This window comes from Misgurnus anguillicaudatus, chromosome 23 (assembly GCF_027580225.2).
Source record: "Misgurnus anguillicaudatus chromosome 23, ASM2758022v2, whole genome shotgun sequence".
Classification (NCBI taxonomy): Eukaryota; Metazoa; Chordata; class Actinopteri; order Cypriniformes; family Cobitidae; genus Misgurnus; species Misgurnus anguillicaudatus.
The window spans coordinates 12,396,813-12,420,065 of NC_073359.2; positions in this window are offsets into that span (position 1 = coordinate 12,396,813).

The window sequence follows — 23,253 nt, forward strand, 5'->3', positions numbered from 1 at the left end:
CAAAGCCAATCATATAAGCGATGTGAGTCACGGAGGCGGGCATTGCAGAGAACGAAAGCTGTTAACCGTTTGTGTACCACATAGAGCGTTATTTTTACAGAACGGGATTGCAAAAGATTTCTAATCTCATTTAAATGATTCCTGAAAAAAATATAATAAGTAAAAAATAGAAAACACAAGAATAAGATGGACATCAGTGGTTATATATAAATACAGATTAATTGTTTGGTCGAAATTATTGCTAGGGACAATTCAGTCTTCCCTGAATATTGGTAAGGACATGTCCCTAGCGTCCCACCCTAAATCTACGCCCATGGTTAGCCCTACAAAAAGCTTAAACAGAGCTACACTCTAAAAAATTTGCTGTAATTTTGCAGCTGGTTGCCAGTAACTTACTGTAGAAGATAAAGTAAAAAAATGTTTCATGTTCATTTAACTTTGAACAAAATGTTGCAAGTAAAAAACATAAATTTAAAATCTACAGTAAGTTACGGGCAGCCAGCTGCCAGTAATACCCATTAATACTGTAATTTCTACAGACATTTTTTACAGTGTACAGAACTCAAACGTTTTAATGTGCAACAAATTACTTCAATACTGCTGCTTCATTTTTATTTAAATGTTTCAAACAAACTAGTAGCAACAATTTTAGTTAGTCAGCACAAAATTCAAAATGAAATTTATGGTATAACTTGTGACAATTCAAAGTGCAACAACGTTGCTCAGCAAGTTGCGCTTAACACCAAGTTGCCATGACAAGGTCCATGTTGTTATCGGATCTTGGTATCAGAATATTCTACAATATTTGATCCGGCCAATTTCGTCAAAATCGGACTAATATCAATACTGAATATCAGATCGGCCCACCCCTACTTTAAATGATGATATATTTACACATTTTCGTGTCTTTTTCGTTTTGTTTTTTCTATTTGTGACCTTGGACCACAAAACCAGTCATAAGGGTATGTTTTTATTTCGAATCTGAAAGCTTTCCATTGGTGTGTGGTTTGTTAGGAAATGACAATATTTGGCCGAGATACAACTGTTTGAAAATCTGGAATCTGAGGGTGCCAAAAAATGTAAATATTAAGAAAATCAACCTTGTCCAAGTAAGTTGTCCAAATAAAGTCCTTTGCAATGGCATCCACTCACAAAAATAAAGTTTTGACATATTTACGGTAAAATTATTAATAAGAAATATCTTTATAGAACATGATCTTTACTTAACTCTTTCCCCACCATTGACGAGTTATCTCATCATTTAAGAGAAAGCATTTCCCTGCCAATGATGCTTTCCTGACATTTTTATGGTTATCTGTAATTCCACTAAAGCAAAAATTCATTTAACATTTTAAACTCCATTTTAAATTCCTTCAGAAAAATGCAATTATTTCAAATTTTTGCTCAAAATTTGGTATTTTAGAAGAAACCTACCCATATTAAATAGTTTATAAAAATAATACAAATGAAGATAGAATGAAACTTTCCCCCATTTTGTTTGTTTGTTTGAAAGCAAAGGGTCTGATCTTTATATGTGTTTATATATTTATAAAAGAAATTTTTCCTGGAAGGCATTTTGTAAAACTTTTGTGAAAAATGCTGGCGGACATCTTTAAAAAAATCAGGCTGACAGGGAATGAGTTAATATCCTAATGATTTTTGGCATAAAATAAAAATCTGTTATTTTGACCCATACAGTGTATTGTTGGCTATTGCTACAAATAAACTTGTGCAAATATGTGCTAAATAGGTACAATGCACAATGTGTGCTATTGAAATAAAATAAAATGTAATTGAATGCTGTTGGTTTCTATCACATAAAGCATCGTAGTGCAGATAAGACATGAGAGCTATATCGAAGCGAAGATCCTTTGTGTATATTGACAGAAATTGAATGTAATCTGAATCTGCTTTAGCTTAAAGTCTATAGTTGTCGTCAGGTGATCCATCAGTCTGTCACCCCCAAAGCCTTTGTTTCACCCTTTTCTTCACCCATAACTTTCTTTCATGCTTGTTTAAGCAATTCTCTTTCATCTTCTTCCTCTTTGCCTCTCTTTATTTTTTTACCTTTCGCCCTCCAACTTTGTCCTGCCCATTGCTTTGCATTCTCAGCTAGAAATGATTGTTTGGTTCCAAGATTTGCTCCAGTTAGGTCCAAGTACAATCTGCTCCCAATAGTAAAAGTAAATAAGGGCAGAGATTATATTTAAAACATTTAGCCATTCACAAATAAATATTATACTGCATGTAAAGCATTAAACATGTAAAACTAGAAAAAAAGATCAGGAGAAGCTCGGAGCCCTTGATGTCAATGTTTATTTGCTTCAAGAAACTTCTTCCTCAGCCAAATTCCAACTGGCCCATACATCATTCATTAAAGTTCAAAAACGGGGTGTCTTGGCACCCTCTGTACTCCCTCGCTGTCCCTCAACATTCTTGCTTGGCGTGCACTTTTAGCACATCCTCAACTTTGAGCTGTTTGCTAATGCACTGTAAATGAACACGGGCTCCGTGGTATTGAAATGCTGTGATGCTTGCGTTGACTGTTTAACACTGGACATCTGAAACTTGCTAGAGTAAGTGGAACGCTAATGAATGTAAAGCAGATCTTGTTGCAGTGTTGAGAGCAAGATCCGATACTAACAATCTTACAGTGTCAAATACATATTAAATATGGTCTTCCGCTTACAGTAAATGAGATATTTACAGTAACAGTTGGCTTGTCACTTGTTTTATGTTTTGCATCATAATAAAGAGTCACTGTCACATATTTTCATATAGTGGTGTAAAACGAAAATTTTGTCACGATACAATATTATAAAGATTCCCTCATGATTTACCAGTGATACAACGTTTGCAGATAACTCTCTGATATGAATTAAGGAGTATATTGATAGATTTATCAATGTTTAGACAGAGTCCTACAGTCGACACAAAGTTTTCTCCCACTGTCTTTTCGCTGCTACCACCACTTTGTTGTTGCATTGCAATCTTACAGTATGCACAGGCAGACGGTTTGGTCAATAAACAAAAAAAGCGTGTTTTGGAGAGTGTTAAAGTAAATATACCTCATATCGATATTTTACATGTGACATCGATGCATCATATCATTAGGCATTTGATTGATGCATTGTTTCACATCGCTGTATTGTTGTATTTTTATGCAGTTAGCATAAGTTTTTAGTTGTTAATTCCCTTCAGACCCTGCGTCCACTTGAATGGACGTCACATGTTTTGTAGTTCAAACCAATAAAAATGCAGATCAACCAATCAAAATAAGGCACAGTTGAAAAAAATCAGGTCTGAAGGGGTTAAAAAATCCCAGCAGCTAATGTTTTTTGTCTGCACTGAGCACTAGCACTTAGTGTTGGTTCCATGCTTAGCACTGAGCATTGAGAGTTAAAAAATATCCAACTTTGGGTAAAATGCTAAGCTAATCAATGTCACTTTTCACTCAGTAGTCCAATCACAGTGGAGGAGGGGTGGGACAAATACCACACCAACCAAGCGGCCGAGGGGCAACCTTCCGATCTCTTTGATGAAGCCAATACGGAAGTGACTTAAAGAAACACTCCACTTTAAAAAAAGGCTCATTTTCCAGCTCCCCTAAAGTTAAACAATTGAGTTTTACTATTTTGGAATCCATTCAGCTGATCCCCGGGTCTGGCGGTACCACTTTTAGCATAACTTAGCATAATTCATTGAATCTGATTAGACCATTAGCATCACGCTCAAAAATGACCAAAGGGTTTCAATATTTTTCCTATTTAAAACTTGACTCTTCTGTAGTTACATCGTGTACTAAGGCAGACGGAAAATTTAAAGTTTATAGATGAATGAACCAATAAAAATGCAGATCAACCAATCAAAATAAGGCATAGTTGAAAAAATCAGGTCTGAAGGGTTTAAAAATCCCAGCAGCTAATGGTTTTTGTCCTCACTGAGCACTGGTGCTTAGTGTTTTTTCTATGCTTAGCACTGAGCATTAAGCGTTAAAAAATATCCAACTTTGGGTAAAATCCTAAGCTCATCTATGTCACTTTTCACTCAGTTGTCCAATCACAGTGGAGGAGGGGTAGGACAAATGCCACACCAACCAAGCGGCGCATCGAACAACAACTAAAAAACAAAACAGATGTATCATAGCAACTAAAGCACTCGGCTAAAGAAATGCTGCCAAGTGTCCACAGTAGCCATTTGCTTGCTGTTTCAAACACTTTGGTGGACACCAAGGGGCAACCTTCTGATCTCTCTGATTAAGCCAATACGGAAGTGACTTAAAGACACTCCACTTGAAAATATGCTCATTTTCCAGCTCCTCTAGAGTTAAACAATTGAGTTTTAGCGTTTTGGAATCCATTCAGCCAATATCTGGGTCTGGCAGTACCACTTTTAGCATAGCTTAGCATAATTCATTGAATCTGCTTAGACCATTAGCATCACGCTCAAAAATGACCAAAGAGTTTTGATATTTTTCCTATTTAAAACTTGACTCTTCTGTAGTTACATCGTGTACTAAGGCCGACGGAAAATTAAAAATGTATAGATGTATGATATTACGCAGTGCCCGAAAATAGTCCCCAGCTATTAAAAGTTACCAAGGGAACTATTTTCGGGTGCTGCGTAATATTATTGCGCCTGCTGCAGCCATGGTATGGCAGCAAAGTCCTTGATTATTACGCCAGAATGAGAGTATAGTTCCTAGCCATATCTGCCTAGAAAATCACAACTTTTATTTTTCCAACAGTTTTAGTACAAATGTAAGTTAAGAGTCAAGATTTAAATAGGAAAGATATTAAAACTCAATGGTTATTTTTGAGCACGATGCTAATGGTCTAATCAGATTCAATGGATTATGCTAAGCTATGCTAAAAGTGGTAGCGCCAGACCGGGAGATCAGCTGAATGGATTCCAAAACAATAAAAATCAAATGTTTAACTCTAAGGGAGCTGGAAAATGAGCATATTTAAAAAAGTGAAGTGTCCCTTTAAACTGCAATTCATCAACTGGCCGCTAGAGGCTGACTCCAAAATGGGGGCCAATTCCCATGTTAAAATGCCCAACTATACAGCAGGAAATAATATGTTTACAGCCTGGTACAGAAAGTGTATAACTTTATGTATTAGCTATCATTTTTGTATTACCAAATAGCTAAGGGGGGTGAATTTTTTTGTAACTTATCCTTTTACATTATATTAAGCATTAAAGTTCTGCATAATTAAGTGCGTGGCCACTTGAGTGAATTGCCACTGCTGTCATACAGTCGAGCTAGGCGGGTGTGGTTTCAGCAACCAGCCACCTCAGCTTCACCCACGTCCCGCCTCTTTACCCATATTCGGTTATCCGCGAGAGAATCGCGGTGACGCATGGCCAACTATTGGCTTCAAAAAAGCTCTTTACAAACCTATGGGTGGCATCACAGACATTACGTCAATTTTTTTACAGTCTATGGTGACACAGAGCCTACACTTCTATTTTCCGACTGGAAGCTAGGAAGTTAAATAGTTGTTTTGCTGACCTCATCAATGCAAGAATCTGAAAATAACCACTTCCTAAAGCGAAGCTTGAAATGCTGGCTAGTTTGATTACCTTAGGATTGTATGGCCTAGATGTTCATGATATGTACGATAATTTCTCTAAAGCACTTTTCCATGTCAAAGACCATTTAATAAATATAAACTTTGCCATGGATTTTGCCGTGGACACTCTACAATCAAATCTGTCTGTACACATGCTTTACAAATGCCCCCTGGTTCTTGTTCACATGGACCTCTTTATATCCATCAAACCTGAAGCAAGTAAGTTGTGAGGGCTCATTTAAATGTTTTTCATATTATTGCATTGCGTATGTCTGAACTTTCTCATTGCTCCTCCACAATTCTCCCCCATATATTATATATATATAGCTCATTATTGAATCTAGACTCTAGAAAAGGTCGCAGTAGCATGCATTGTGGCTGTTTGATCACATGACAGTTCCTCAACATTATCTTCATGGTCTCGGCAACAAACCAGGCAGGGACGCACAGTAGGCAGCCTTCCCATTCTCTTTTATCATCTCTCGTTCCGTCAGCCGCTGTAAAGTTATGAACAAAAATAATGAAGCCAGAATACACACAACAGTCAAGTTCAGCGAATCTGAAAGGTGCCGGAGTTTCCTTTCACTTCGTCTTCCTTCATTTCTCACTTTGCTGCATTTCCTTCATCTTGCACTTTGATCACTGGCCCTCTCTCTCTTTCTCTCTCTCCCTGACTTCTCTCTATCTCTCTCCCTCTCTCTCTGACTTGTCTTTGATCAATATCTGGCAGTGTTGCTCATCTCTGCCCTCATTCACTGGCTTCCATCTTGATGCTTTTAGAGTCAGAATCCTTGCTGGTTATATTTACATTTACAAATAAAGTATGGGACTCTGTGAAATCCAGACTAAAGTCTCATAATCTAATTATAACATTAGAAACATTAAAGTTTAATTTCACTCATTGATGTCACATTGATTTCAATCTTTGAAATGACCTTACTCATTCAGTATTAGAAATATTAAAGTTTAATTTTCACAGAATGTTATTTACATTATGTTGGATGAGTTTACGGTATATATAAGAGTTTGGTTCCAAAAAAAAAATGTTACGGCCAAAATCAGTATTGTTTCATGTCAGTATTAAAAAGTAAATTCTTCATTTTACGCAAAATTCAACATCCACCATGTTTTTCTGTCATCTTTTCTGACTTTTTTAAACTGCGACAAACGCCAGTCCTCCTTTTCTGCAAAATGCATTAATTCCACTCAACAAATCACAGCGCACCATTCCACGCATTGTAAACAATATTGGTGGCGCGTTTTCCTCATCTACTTTCTATTTCATGATCAACAAACAAACAAAAACATAATAATTGTTTTGATGGCATTGATAAACCTGTGGTGGTTTTCTGTGGCGGGGAAGAAACGTAAGCCATCCAAATTGAATAATTTACACGAGAGGCACTCGGCGAAGGAAAAATGTCAGCTGTTGCTTGTTCTCACATGACAGCATCAAGCTTCTGTCATGCTAACACACTGAACCACAGGGGATCTTATGAAAAACTTTCCTTTATTTTACTCGAAGTCAACAAAAATCGAGCAGATCCAAAACATTTTACAGCTGATCACTGTCAAAAAAGTTCAGCGATGACGTCCCAAGGATGACAGCAGCAATTAAAGTGTTCCTAATATGGCAAAGTAAGTGTTTTGATTAATGCCATTAATGTTTCTTTTTTAATCAGTGTATACCACTAGTCAACTAAATGAATATAACATCAAAGATGAATGCACATTTATATATTGATTCAATGGATTTATAGCATTTTGAATTGTCATGGATTTATTGCATTTTGCGGAAAAAAAATATCCGTTTTGATAATAAATCTTTGAAAATCAAATTATGGATTTGTATTTTAATGTTATTTTAACCCAAAGATGCTATGTGAAAGTTTGTAATAAAAATTGTGGTTTTATCTTGTCACTTTCTTGGTATAGAAAACACGTTTTTATCGAAATTAGTCAAAATGGATTTATATACTTATGGACTCTTCATATACTGTATATACACATTTAAAATCACAGACAGGGTCACACACGATTTAAGCAGCCATTTACTAATTTACTTAATCATACATAATCATAAGTTTATGATCATAAGTTTTTAACCATAGCTGTCTAGCCAATACATTTGTGAAAAATAATCTTAAAAAAGTATAAACAATTTAAAGATGAAAACAAAGTGCAAGACTAAAAGCCAACACAAACCATTATTTTGTCATTAAATAACGACTGCCGGAATTTAGGCGCAATAAAGATGCGCAGTTGATAACTAGTGCTGAATAGTTATTTTTGCTACTGACCTTATTGCGTATGCATTTCTAGGAGTTTCCCTTTCAGACGCAAAATTTATGGCAGGAGATTATTTTCAACTTTTTGATTATTTTTACATGTAACAGTTTATTTGGAAAGCCAGAGGAACATATTATTAAAAATATTGTTTGCCAAGCCATTTTTTTATTTGCTGGATGAAAAAAAGGGGGTTACTAGGAGAAGTCACAAAATACCAGGTGTTTTAAAACTTATTGTAAACCTTCACTTTTCAGTGTCCTGTGGCTTCATTAGCTGTGATGTCCGTGGTGCTGAATTCAAGCCCATCACGCGCAACTCATCAGCTCTGCTTATTTGCGACCCTGAACTAATTTGTGCTTCTCTTAGTAGATTGCATTGGCCATTAAGGAAATCAGCTGTTGCGCCTGTGTTTCTTAATTTGTGCCTTTTTAGTAAATAACCCGCAGATACCACTCCCATTGGCGCTTTTTTGAATTGCGCTTCCACGCTAATTTGCCCCATTTAGTAAATCTGGCCCTACAGTATGTCATTATGGACATCATTCCAAAATGACTCCAGGCCCGGATTGGCCATAGGGAGGACCGTGAGAATTCCCGGTGAGCCGGTCTGGGTTTTTTTTGGCCACGACGACCGGAGTTGTCATGCCACCGGGTTGAAGGTTGCTGTCCCTATACTGCCAGCACTTATCCAGCCCCACTCGCGTAATTTGCTGGCTTTAAAAATGTTAACGCAGGATGTACGGTTTTCTTCTGCTTTTCATAGCGCTCGCCTGTGAACACGTGTTTCAGACGCGTCTGTATTTGAGTGTGCTTGCCGCGCGTCTAGATGCGGGACCTGATACGAATAGCCACTAAAAGGAAAAGGATACAAATCGTAATTTTTTTAAATCTTAGCCATAGATGCAATAATAAATGGTCTATGAATAGTCATTATTATTCGTCGTCTATTGATAAAAACATCTATTTGATGCAAAACTCATCCGTTTATTGAAAACGTTTCATATGAATGTAATGTTTTCTCAAGAAAAAAAAGTCAATTAAATATTTGTTCTTTTATGACACAAGGTAGGCCTACCTTACGTTATTTGGCAATGTACATGATCTAAGTACTAAAAATTAAGATACGGATTTTTATTTTTCCATCTGTTTCCTCTGCATACTTGATAAATCTTGCTTGTGTATTGTATATCAAGAGTTTACCAACAGGTAATCTCAAGACCTACCATTTTTTAAAAATAGAAATATAGGGGAAACGCATTTGTTCCCTTTTAGTAGTTTTTAAATATATGTTTAATTGAATAATATTAAAATACCTTACAATAGGGCTACAAGATTATAGCAAAATTCATAATTGTTTATAGTACTGTTTTTGCATTGATTTGGAAATTATATATAAAAAAAAAAACAATGAATTGCAAAGCTGCAGAGAATAGTGCACTATTGCAGACTTGTGTAGGCTACTGAAGATTTAATGATATTATTTTAATATAGTCAGTCATGAACTAAAGTGGGCCGGTCTAAGGCATGAAACTCCAGGGCTTCTGCCTGAATGACTCTAATTGGTGGATCTCACTTGAGGATTATGGGTAATGTAGTTGGTATCACATATCGATTTGTGGCTTCTACAGAATAGTTTTTAAAGATTTTTCAGATATTGAATGATATTTGGATAAAAAATCACTTCTGTACAATACACACAACACACACCATTAGGGTACAGTACAGGAAGTAAATATGTCTATCTGATTTGAAACATAATCTGTAAAGTTTCCAAATTAAATAGATATTTTTAAGATTTTAAATCATGTAGGATTAGTTGAATAAAAATTGTTATTGAAAAGTTTGTGAAAGGTAAAGGATTGTTTACCATACATGCATGTCGATTGTAAAGCAACAGCAAAATGTTTATTTACAAATATATGACAGCACTTTCAAACGGCCGCTAATTCGAATGCATCTCGGCTCTGAAAATGGCGGTAGTCATAGAAACAGCGAGAAGAAAGAGAGAAGGACTGTAGATACTGAGCAACGGTGACAGGTCATTTCTTTTCAGGTCTAACCCTTAGTGAACGACAGCTTTATCCTGTTGAGTAAAGAAATTTCTTCAGTAGAGAGAGGAACAGAAGCCCACTCTCGGTGTAATTTGTAACACTTTGATGGCTTGTTTTGGATAAAATAGCATGTAACATGTTTGTTTTTATCCACATCTTTTTGTTTTCGGACCTGTATAGTCAAACCAGAAATTTTATAACTTAAAAATTGTTCTTTCCAAAGATATTGTATATGACAAGATGTGGTACCGCTATTACTATAAATGGGTCTAAATGCAATATGCTCTGGCGATGAAAGTCCCGCCTTTTATTTAAAAGAACCAATCATCAATGGATAAACACTGAAGATTCTCTGGACGAGGGGCTCTGTACAGAGTCACATGAGGTGCTTGACAACTTGTTCAGAAGCTGAAACGACTTATTGTGGGTTCACACCAGACGCGAGTTCAACGATTTGTGCAAGTAAATTACAAAATCAATGCAAAGACGCGATCAGATGTGTCCTCACCTGGGGCGATGCGAATGACGCAATTTGGGCGGCGCGTTTGCTACGAAAACACACGTTATTGCCTCAAACGCGTCTTTGCCCAAGTTGTAAATATTTAACTCAAGTGAAAAATTCGCATGACACGAAGTTATATCCCACGAGAAATCTAGAGCGAGTAACGCCATGCCCCGCGTTTGGTGTGTACGTAGCATAAGAATAAATTTGTTTTTAGTGCAATTTGAGCTTAACTCTTTCCCCGCCATTGCCAAGTTAACTCGTCAATTAAGAGAAAACGCTTCCCTGCCAATCAGTATATCTGCTATTAACATTAACTTTTGTGAAAATCATAAAAAATGCTGGTGCTGACTGGCAACTTTAAAAAAAAACTCTGACGTGGGAAGAGTTAAGAACCAAAAAGTATGATACAGTTAATGTCAGGTCGAAAATATGTTGTTTAATTGTGATTTTATCATGCGATTTTACAGATATCTGTCTTTCCCCATTCAAGTAGACAGGATTTTAATCTTGCATCACTGAAATAACTGCCCGCAGGCATTGCAAACATGGCCGCTCAGTGGCACGACTTCCCTAAAAGGAATTTGCTCTTTTAATATCTCGAAAGATGTAGAGATTTGGAGACATTATCAGTGTTAGGTAGCAACTAACTCGAAATTTAAAGTAGTTGAAAAGTCATATCTTCACACGTAATAACAAAATGATTGTTATAATTAATATAATTGCGACTATAAATAAAATAATTATTGTTATGGGGTTGTGTTTTTGTGCTGTTCATGTTTAAAGGCTCTCTAAGCGAATCTGCGAGACGTTAGTTATTGTTGACGTTTGAAACTGTTTTCAAACAGACGGAGCTAACTCCTCCCCCTCCCCCTCCCTTCCGTGCTTTCATGAACGCGCCCAACCCTCACCCCCAAATCCTTTTTGTCGTTTATTGGCTGGAATACTTTGTTTTGTTATGTGATGCTAGGTTTGGCCACTTGTTGATATTGCCATTTGTGAAGCCTGGGCTGTCTACAGAGAACGCGTTTTTTTACAGTTTGATCAGCGGGCAGGCAGCAAGCAGATAGTGAGGAGATGTTTCCGGTATGTAACAAAAAATGTTTTATGGTCTAAAACGCTTCAATTCGCTTAGAGCGCCTTTAACATTTTGCGTGCTAATGAACAGGCGTTTTGTTAAAGACAAATGATTTGAAATAACATCAAACATTTTCTGAAAACATTACGTTCACTTGAACAATGGTAACCATTTAACCAAGCCTCAGATCTTTTACTAATTACTAATTATCGTCTTTGCTTTTAACAACTTTAGCTGTAATTAGCTCTGTAAGATGTAATTAAAGATCTGAAACCAAAAGGATTAATTTCACCGTCATATAGGACATTTCTGAAACTACATTCTAGCTCAGTTGGTAGAGCATTGTGTTAGCAAGCATGGGTTCGATCCCAAGGGTATTCCCATACAGACTGGCAAAATGCATAGCTTTAGAAGTAACTTTGGATAAACTTGTAATGTAATTTCTTATACTTCAAACCTAAAAACTATTCCTCGATGCCTACTAGTTGATAAAAAGTGAGAACAAATCTCTTGATATTGTTTATTTTCAGATGAAAGATGCAGTCTGTAATACAAAAAAATAATAATAAGAAGAGTTGTACTTTAATGGAGAGAAAACTTTCAAAACAGAAGATGCAGTAAGCCGTGGATGAGCTCCAAGTGTTGCAGGGTAACTAACTAGCTGTCAGCCGCGACGCTTTGTGGTTTGCTGTCCAAATCCCGGCAGAAGTTGGAGAGAGTGGAGAAGCTTAGCGCATAGCCTTCATTATTTTTGGTTTACCTGAGCACTGGGGATTTACAGAAAACAACCGAATGCTCACTCTGTTGACACCAATTAGTCTAAAACCTTTCAAATGCCTGAAGTAAAATCTTTTCAGTAAATAATGAGTATCAACAGACTGGAATACACATCGCAGAGTAATTGTAATCGCAGAGTAAATACTCATTACATGATGTAATCTGAAAAAGTTTCAGGGGTAGTTTGGTGAACAACCATGGGTTTTAATTCAGTGCAGGTAAACCAGATAAAACTATTGTACTGTATATAAGTTTTTCTTTTTCAAAGTTTACAAGATTTAATTCTATATAATGAAATGATCAACACAGATTTCGGATCTGCTTCTTAGTTTTTTATGTTTTTGTATTAATTTTTGTAAATAAAACGTCAGCTGTCGTTCTAAAGCCCGGTACACACCAGGCCAATGATTGGCGTTTTGGCCAATGTAAACTTAAACCAACACCAAAGAGTTTTTTTTTTACCTTAAAATAACGTTTCCAAAAAAGTTTCAGTCGTTCATCCACTCGAAACAGGGTGAATGGCACTTTCACATTCGCTTTGCAGCCCTCTATCGGCCAAAACCGCACTAAAGAAGCTTACAACCGTCGGGTCGCGGTCCTGTAGTTTGAGTGAAAACTACAAAAACTTGCTTTATGGCAGACCTACAATCCAATCAGAGCCAGCTATGCTGCAGTATTCACGACAGTGGTAATGGACAATGACGCTTCTAACCTGTGGGGGAAGTAAAGAGCAAAAACTCTTTAGTGTTGCTTTAATTTTTTGGGGTGTTTCACACAGTCCACTAAATTTGGTTGATTTACCATGTTTAACTGGCAGTGTCACACCTATGGCGAATCATTCTGAATGGCTGTTCAGCTTAGCCAACTAAATGCTTTATTGCGATATTTTTTAAGGGTGCAGTGTGTAAATTTTAGCGGCATCTAGTGGTGAGGTTGAGAATTGCAACCAACGGCTCAGTCCACTGCTCACCCCTCGCTTTTGAAACACATAGAGAAGCTACAGTAGCCACCACCGGACAAACACGTCATTGTCGGAGACAACTTTGTCCCAAAGTTTGTCCGTTAAAGCCTTCGGTAGAAACAATGGCGGCACAAAATGGTGACTTCCATGTAAGGGGACCCTCTGTGTGTGTAGATAAAAATGTCTCATTCTGAGGTAATAAACACATAACAGTTCATTATGAAAGGATACACCCCTGATAATATAGTTTTATTATTTAGCATTTCTGTCAAGAGATCCTTCTAATAATTACACACTGCACCTTTAAGTATAATCAACTTGTTAACTTTCATGTTTTATCTGGACTAGTAATGAGTTTCTGTAACTTATAAAATAAAGTTGAATTAGATTAACTCATTTTAACTTTATTTTATACTGATTTTACTTCATATAAGTTGTTTTTGTTGCCTTAATATTGGTATTGTGTGGTAACCGTTTTATTAAAGCAATAAGGTACTCAAGTCTCGTGAATAAATCGCACCTGAAGGGGTTGCATTGACTCTGCTTCATGTCATGCCTAACAACGCCCTTCAGACGTGACTTATTCATGATACAGCACAGCCTCGAGTACCTTATTTCTTACAAATATAATCTCTGCTCTTGTCACTTTAACTACTGGGACCAAACCATATCCTGAAACCAAAAGCAAGAACTTGCTGGGCAGAAATTTCTTTGACATCCTTATTTCTTCCTACACACAAGCCTGTTGTGTCACATTGACCTTTATTTATGAATCTTGTAGTATGTTTTGTCTGAGCGTGACAGATTACATATCTGTGTTTGCGTGCCTTACCTGCGTGCCTTACCTGTGTGCTTTGGCCTGAATCTCTTGAGCTGCACCCACCTGCAGCCGTCAGCCAAGCTTGATCTGTCAAGACATATGTCATAAACCTCCATTATTCACTCATCTGGCTTTGGTTATGACAGAATGGTTAATCACCAGGTACTTCAAAATAGAGACATTAAAACAGGTTTCGGATCTGTTAATGCATGACTAATTAGTGAATGGTCTGCTTGAAAACAGGAAATCAGCTGGTTAAAGGCACTCACCTGGAATTAAAGGAACAGGTAACTCAAAAATAAAAACTCTTATTCTTTACTCAACCTCTTACAAGATGTATATGACTTTCTTTCCTTGAATGAACACATAAAAACTGTATAATGGAAGTGAGAGGGTCCCAAACTATTTGCTATCCAAAAAAGCACATAGATACATAAATATATAAAAATAACTACAGTAGATTATTAAATGTTTAGGATAAGATGATAGCTGTGTTTATTACCGTCAATTTATTTAGCAAAAACTTTCGACTCTTTCTGAATTGAAACAAGACAGTAAACATGACAAGGCCATCAGGTTGTCGTTTTTGAGTGTACATCATCATGAATGCTCACATGCTCTCTTATTCAGTTTCACCTCACATCCCAGAGGGCTTCTCTGAGGCATCATGACACAAAATCACACAACAAATGCATCTGTGAGGGGTTTCCATCACCAAGAGTTTAGTCACGAGCATCTAGACAAAAAATATGAGCTTTCAGCGTACGACGACGTCACACAGGTGATACTACTTGTAGACAAAACAAGAATGTAGTAATAGTAGTATGACTCACTTATTTATTATATACATCTTTTGTGACTCAAACACAAAGCATTCGGAAATAAATAACCACAGGACTTTCTAGATCTGTCAGTTTCCACTCTTAAGGAATGGTAAGACGTTTTTTTACTTTAGTTTTTAAAGTCATTCACAAAAAAAAAAAAAACATATCTATTATAAATAATATCAAGATAAACACTTTAAATAATCGTGTAAGTATACAAATGCAAACAGGGCAGAAAAAAATGCTTTTAAAGGATTACTCCACTTTCATAAAAAAATTCTAATAATTTACTCAACCCCATGTCATCCAAAATGTTAAAGTATTTTTTGTTCAGTCGAGAAAAAAATATGTTTTTTAGGAAAAAAGGTTGCGCTGGCGCCAGAATGTTGTGTGCTTATTTTTTATTTTTCTTGATGAAAATTACTATCGTTTTATTAGACCTCTATGCCTCGTTTGGGATTATTTAGAGCCCTTTGAAGCTACATTAAACCTGCAATTTTAAACTGCATTGAGACTGTAAACTGTTGGGGTCCAATAAAGTCTATTAAAGGTCACTGTAAGGGTTTTGTCCTGTGTTATGTTCTGTTCTGACTTTTATTTTGAAATCATATCATGCCATGCTTCACTTCCCACATCCTGTGTATTTGTATTTAACCGGTAAAATCTGTTCACTCCCCGCTGAGTATTGTTGGCCTTCCTAGCATTCAACCTGTTAACCTGTATCCAGTTTCCTGTTCTGTGTTTGCCTGTTTTTGACCTGTGCCTGTTTATTTGGATATTGTTTGTTTGCTGCCTACCCTGACCTATTGCCTGATATTTGGATTACTCTTTTGGATTGCCCTATTGGATTTGTTTGCCTGCCCCTTTGTGGATTTTACAATAAAACTTCTTTGCACATGGATCCTACTCTTCTTTGCTTTTTGTAAGCAACCCTCGTTACAGTCACATTCTTTCTGATCCCGTTTTTTAAACCCTAGTTAGTGTGTAATGTTGCTATAATAGCATAAATAATACCTGTAAAATGATAAAGCTCATAGTTCACTGCACGGCGATGTATTTTCTTTAACAGAATTCGCCTTTCAAAGCCTACAGCGAACGGCCGGTTTGGACTACAGCCCTCTATTTCCTGCTTTAATGACATCACTAGAACAGTTTTTTGACTAAACTCCACCCACAGGAATCCTCAGTCACCAGCTAAGTTAAGCTGCTATCGAATCACAACACACTAAACAAGCTACACAATCAGAACTCTTAATGTATTTCTGAAGGAGGGACTTCATAGAACAAGGAAGACATCAGCCCGTTTTGAGGACAGTGAAAACAGTGCTATACAGATAAGAAAATTATGTGAAAAATACGGCTTTTTTTACACGTGAAACATTAACACGTTATATAGCACACTGTAAACACAATCAAAGCTTCAGAAACACAGAAAGAACGGGAGCTTTAAACTGAGAAAAATCCTGGAATGTTTTCCTCATAAAACTTAATTTCTTCTCGACTACACAAATAAAGACACAAACAACATGGATGACATGGAGTGAGTAAATAATCAGGTTTTTATTTTTATGAAAGTGGAATATTCCGTTAAATTCAAAGTCCCCCCTCCCTTGCCTCACAGTGGTTTGGTCCCCTGCATGCTTGCTTCCTTTACCTCATTTACACACATGCACGCACGCACACACAGTCTACACTTATCTTATGATTTTACCAGGTGACTGCATTACACCATTTCTGACGATCTCCGGATGTGTCTCCTGATGTGGGATCGACTGGAGACTAAAATCTAACCCTAATCTCTTAGAGATTTCAAAAGACAAAGATTTTAGTAATCTGCCATGTGTCCCATTTAAAATATAAAAGGGGACCTTAACAAATTTCACATTATGATCAGATTACCAAACAGAAACTACGTTTATGTATGTCAGTTGTGTTTTTGTTTCTCTGAAAGACTTTCAGGAGAAACATCTAAGTCTGCCGAGCTATAAAAGAACAACCCCCCCCCCCCCTAAATTTTTTTTTACTTCAGGGTAAATTCATGCACAACTAATTTGTTATTTACTAAAAGTACATTTTTTGAAATCCAGGATTAATCTCTCTACAAGTAACTACACAGAACACTGGCATGTTTTTTTCCATCATAAGGCTAGACTTCTCCGGTATGTGATTACTTTTCAACTTGTCTCCCAACCACTTTTATTTCCATGTCTTTTCTGTTGTCAGTCTAGCAGGGGAGACATCTCTCAGGGGAGATGTAATGCTTCAGGCTGTACAACAGCAAATGTACTCAGTTCTCTCCCTCTCTCTCTTTCACGCGTTCCTCTCTTTCTTTAACAGTTCCTTTCATCTCGTCATCCACCTGTCTATTTGACTGACACACTTTCAAGCTTATTTCTGTTTTGGAGTTCGCAGTCACGCACAGAAAGTCCCAGAGTTAATATTTGATCCAATCGCTCACCTGCATGCTTGTAATTCTTTACATATCACTTTATGTCTAACTCTTTTATTATGCAAACAGCTTTTGTCATCATAGCAGTAATTTTATGAGTCTGTTGAATATGACATAAACATATCTAGCAATGACACTGGCATGCTAAAATTAGAAGCCTGGTATTTTGTATTAACATAGAGATGGCTCACTTTAAGACAGCAGGATAAAACAACTAGAAAGAGATTTGTTTTATTTCCCCTCTTCAAAATGAATAAAATAGTTTACAGAAAAGATGGAGAAGGTCAGTAATATTTTATATGTTTATACAAAACATCTTCTGATGCATGACCTTGGACAAACCATCATTGTTGTTTCCAGGAGTCACTGGGTGTTTCGGGTCTTGCAACAGACACCCTGGCTGATCAGACTCCGGCCTGTGTCCAAGTGGCAAGCTACTGCCCCCACTGCTCTCCTCCTTTAACCAGAGCCATCTGGATGCTTGTTGCTGCCTCTACATTGTTGCCTATGCCCTATGGCTCTTCTTCAATTAGCACCTGTAATGGCCAGCGTGCCGTAGGCCTTGCTCAGGGAGTGACTGGCAAATCCCCTGCTGCCCACCTCTACTGGCATACACCTGGTCCTCCATCCGTTCCTCTGACAATCCTCCACCAGCTGTTGGTATTTCTCCCTCTTTCTCTATTGAGCCTCCTCCATCCTCTCCTCCCAGGGCACTATCAGCTCTAACAAGATCAGTTGTAAGATGATATCAGGTCTCAATTAGGACTGGGTGATTTGTGTTAAGATTTTTAGTCATTGCCCAGTCCCGGCCGTGGATAGCAAACCTACAGAGCAGTTCTTCAATGCTTTCTTTGAAATTTGTCCTTCCTTTATGAAGTGAATGGCTTTGGCTGTAGCTTGGGTGTATCGGCAGTCCTTGATCCCCTTGCTAATTGCCTCAGAGATAGATTTAAGGACCTAGTCATGATTCCATGATTCCATGTACACAGGTTGGATGGACTTGGGATGACATAATAGACCACTGAATCAACTTGATCCTCTGAGGGTTCCACTTCCAGATTTCCTTCCAGGTGAAACTCCACTCCATTGCCTGCTTCCACTTTATCCAGGCGCCCTGCTGCCACATGGCCACTGCTCTGCTGGTTTGTTCTTCCTTAACTGAAGCTCACACCTCTTCCTGTACCATTGTCTGCCTCTCCTTTCCGCTCACAGAGTCATATCAGGTCACTGTTAGGCTCCCAAGTCTGGCTTTGCCTTGTGCCACTATTCCAAGGATGGCCTTGTGCTTCAGTCTAGTCTTTGTTTGCTAGACTGCATCAGGTGCCCTCCACTTCCTCCCTGTCCTCACAACTATCCCTGTGCCGGGCACTTTGGCATCTCTGGATCTAGAGCACTGCAGGTGTTCCCATGCCTGTGCAACGATGAGTGTTACTTAGGTTACAAGGTAGACCCAGCCATCTGCATAGATAGCTGCTCATCTTTTGCTTAAAACCTTTAACCACAGTCATGGGGACTTCATAGATAAGCAGAGGCCAGAGGATTCTTTGGAGTATTGAGCTGAGCCCAGACTTATCAACTGTTATCAGTCATCCCTCCAGGTCAGTACAGGTTGCCTTGGTGGATTATCTGTCATTTAGTCTGCAGTTAAAGACCTTCCCAAGCCTCTTCACTGGTCTCTCTGTGACTGACAGGATCTGATGTTCGGCTAGTCTGAAGCAGAATCTGTCTGTAACCTTTCTCTTCTTCAGAACCAAAGACCTATACTTTGCAGGTTTGAAGCTCATGCATGCCCACAACATAAGTCTCTCCAACCTCTGGAGGATCCACCTGGCTCCTGGTACAGTTTTTGTCATCACTTTTTGGTCATCCATAAAGACTCTTATTGGAGGTTGTCTTACTCCAGACTTGCTGAGGGGGCCTCTGCAGTCTAAGGGCCGATTCACACCGGCTGCATGGCGTGTGCGTCTCAGCGGTGTGGCGTGTCCATTTTTATTTAGGCTCCCATGTTAGCAGGTTTGACAGTTCACACCGCCTGCATGACACGCACGTCTCAGGCGCGGCTCGAGTCACGCCGAAAACGCGTGCATGCTAGGAATAGGACCAACGCCTATTTTTCACGCCACACGCAAGCGTCTTGGCGTTTCCAGGCAAAATATATGTCACCTATAGAGCTTCTGGTATGTACAGACACAGAAAACGCGACGCAGCCGCCACGCAACTGACATGCAACAGATACGCCACGCAGCCGGTGTGAATTGGCCCTAATTCAGCTGCCTTGACCAGCATGTTCATTGCCAGCACAAAGAGGGTCACTGAGATGGTACAGCCAGTGATTATCCCCACTGATTATCTAGCTGGTGCCCATCAGATGTTAGTTGGCCAGTCGATACTCTCAAGCTAAACTTGCTGTAATAGTCCAGGATGAGATCTCTCACCTTCGGTACATGATGTTTCTCCAGTGTGACCAGTGGTGTATTGAGCCAAAGGCGTTGGTGAGGTCCAACCACAGTAAAGCCATGTCCCCTCTGCCTTCGCTGCAAATGAGCTGGGTTACCACGCTTGTGTGTTCCAGACAACTAGGAACTCCTGGTATACCGCCCCAGACGTGTCAATGTACTTGTTGCTCAACAGGAAGTTGGAGAGCCTCTTGGCCATAATGGCAAAAAAGATTTTACTCTCCACACTGAGCAAGGAGATGACCGGAAACTGGTTGATGTTCTCAGACTTCTCATCTTTTGGTATGCACACTCCCTCAGCAATTCTTATAATAAACCAAACATGTTCAAACAAATATTTCTGAAATTTACTGCTAAGCATTAAAGGGCGATTTATAGTTCTGCAAAGGACCTATGCCATAGGCTGTGTGTAGCTCTATGTAGCCTAATGCGCAGCTCTCCAAAAATGTACATTTAAGCGCTGTGATTGGTCTGCTAGAAACCCTCAAGTTAAAATAATTTTCATGTTATTGGTCCATTAAAGCAATAGTTCACCAAAAATTTTATATTCGTTGATCACGTTCTGACTTAATTTCTCACCCTCCAAACCCATATGACTTTCTTCTTCAATGAGATAATTTCATGAAGGTGTAGGTTTCAATTCTGCTAAAAAAATTTAAATATGACCTTAGATTTCTCATACACACAAATCGTTTAGAACTAATATTTTAGGTATCACATATTAAACATCATATACGCCTTAAAAACGACTGACAGACAGCTGACTCAATGTGAGGAAGAAATCAGCCATCATACCAGCATAGGGACGTCCTCATCATCACAGGAAACAACTCAAAACATGCGGTATTCGTATACAAAAGAAATCAGGAGCCACGTGTGGGCTGATATGAATCAGAAACAGATGCAATGCAGGTATGTTTTCACATCACCTTGAATCGAATAACAAGTCTGAGTTCAGGAAAATAAATAATGATGAAAGGAGCTATGGGTAATAGGTGAACATCCTGAGCAGCCAGTTTACCACCATAATCTACAGCCATTCAACAGAAATGAAAATGTTTTACCGCTACAGTAAATAACACCATGTCAAGAAATATGACTTATATATCAAAATGACCTATGCCGGGTTCAAACTACAGCGTTTCGCTATGTGGAAGGCCTACCACGTCACACCTCTGAAACGAACTTCAGTTTTATTTGCTTTCGATGTCCTTCAACCCTTTAAAAAGCACTCAAGAGCGCTAACCACAACACAACAAGCCAGGCACCACGCAACCACCATGACCATATAAAAGGTCATTATCTAAATCAACACGGTAACTTGTAAACGGTAAAACTGAACTTGTACATCTAATGGTGCGTTTAGTTTCATGCTTCTGAATAGAGCTCTGTATTAAGTCATCACTTCACATGTGAATTCAATTACAAGTTTTATAATAACATTACTAAATAACATTTTTATATAACAAAACAAATACATTACACAAGAAGACGTTAGTTTTTTTAAATAAAAATAAACTATTTATGAAGGTGATAAGTATAATGTGTTTTCTCTGTGCATAATGTTCTGCCTGCATATATTTTTGGTTGTTGAATTTGAACTCTGGTTGTTCGCACAACTGCACAACATGTTGAATCATGTGCACCACCCACCAAGCCACAGATCCAACTTGTATGAACTGCTTAATGCGGCTAAATGGTTTTCAGAGATTATAGAAGTTATTAATGTTACATTACATTAACTCTTGGTTTCCTGATTCTGTACATTATGGCTTTCAAAAGAACTGGAGAATAAAAAGACTTACATTTAACCTGCACCGTTTTTATTTATATAAATAAAGATGCTGTTGAACCTGCCAACATGGTATTAGTTTTGTGAATGAATGATGTGTTTTGGTATTCCAATAATAGCAGGAGAGTATTAAGAAGAAGCTATGTCCAAACATGACACGTAAATTGTTCACTTTAACTCCTAATCCATGATACTTTGTGTACAAAATATCCATCTGTCACCTGAAGAAAGGAATACCTCATTCTTGGGGCTCTAGCTATACATCTCAGATAACTTTTCTCTGTTATGTTGGAAATGTGCCAACATTACGGGCATATTTTAGTTTTTGCTATATAAATAGCGTATTTTCCGAGTTTAGGAGGAAATAAACGGGTATCCGCGACAGTCTGCTTTAGCTTAGACCTCATCAAATACTAAGTAAACGTGCGTCGGATTACTTTCTTTCAGAGGGACGGATAGTTCGTCGTAGCAACTGAGTGTTTGAGTGCTAAGTGAACAACAAGGCATTTGGAACGGTGTCAGGAAAAGGACATAGCGCGATTAATACTTGATGTCGTTCTGGCACCATTACTCCAAAGACGGCAACTCCAGCTGGTTATGTTTCCAATTCAAAGGGGAGCATCGCTTTATTTGCCAGCAGGGAGACATAAATTACTCCTGTAAAAGACGTTTTGATTTACTTGCCACAGAGGGAGGATAAACTCGGCGTAACCTTTCACAAACTTGACCCATATTTTATGTTTCCATTGTGAATGTATATGCATATTTCACGTGCATTTATTTGTAACACTTTTAGTGTTTTTGCTTCTTGTGATGAATGGCGTTTCCTTTTTAATGTTTCATAAACACGGAGATAGTTACTTTCCCAAAACATTTGTCCTGGTCTTACTGCGAGCGATTCATCTGTGCATGTTGATGCAAACAGTAAAATGTTTTCTGTTTAATGTATATACTTGTGCAAATGGCTGGTTGCTGACGCTTGTTAGCATGGGCGCTTCCAAACGTCAAATCTAGCATGAAAAGTGTTTAAAGTTTTTAACTATACGATAACTCAAGTGTCAATAATTGGCGATTTAAATATATATTAAAGAATAAAAAATAAATATTATTATATTAAAGCACTTTTTTCATAGTTAAGTGCGTGCAAATTGCAGAATTGTCACAAACAGAGAAATGTCACATCCATGACATTGTTTCGTCCTCCAAAATGTGTATAAAATAAATAAATACTATTTGTTTTTTGAAGAGCCTCTCCATTTGTTGAGTATTAAAGCTTCTGGTTGGTGGTTCACATAACACAAATACGTTATATTGAATCTAGATGCGTGGCAAGTGCGCTCAAATAGAGACGCGCAATTTTTCCCAGGTGTGTTGGTGCCGCTGCAAGTTGAAAGTACTTAAACTTTTCAGATTGCCGCTTTGGAAAACGTGTTGGAAAGGGAATGAAATAGGGAACCTATCACAGAACCGGGAGGGGGCAGCAAGACAATGACGACGTCTATGCGACACACCGAAGCAGTTTTGTTTATCCAACACGACAGCAGACGCGAAGTTACTTTTCAATGCTGCCTTAGATAGTGTTTTGAGTAGTTCTGAAAGCAAGTTTATTTTAAAAAAGAGCAACTTTTGGCATTAAACAATTTAATATCCAAGAAGGATGTTTGGATATGGCAAGA